The following is a 377-nucleotide window of genomic DNA, read 5'->3' as shown; positions in this document are numbered from 1 at the left end:
AAAAACAACCAACAACTCAAACCATTCTCTGATTTTAAGCATTTGACAACAATCAACCCACCTAGTTACAACAGAATGTAAAAAACTAGTGCATATATTCCCATTTCGTCCAGCACGGCGACAACATAACCAAGACCAAATGATATAGTTTTGCTCCATAGCTGAGAGGCAGCATTTGATTAATTGAGGACTTAGTTTTCACATTTCTAATCCAACTAAGCCCTTTGCTACCCAAAATGCTTAACATTTGAAAACTATCAATCCAGCCATCTAATAGGGACAAAAATCCAGCATTCTCCACATGATTGTGGTGGCCCATCGAAAGACCACCACCACATATCTGAACACTAAATCAACGACTTGATGGCCGGACACCA

Source organism: Triticum dicoccoides, chromosome 5A (genome assembly GCF_002162155.2).
Source record: "Triticum dicoccoides isolate Atlit2015 ecotype Zavitan chromosome 5A, WEW_v2.0, whole genome shotgun sequence".
Lineage (NCBI taxonomy): Eukaryota > Viridiplantae > Streptophyta > Magnoliopsida > Poales > Poaceae > Triticum > Triticum dicoccoides.
This window is presented reverse-complemented; position numbering follows the sequence as displayed.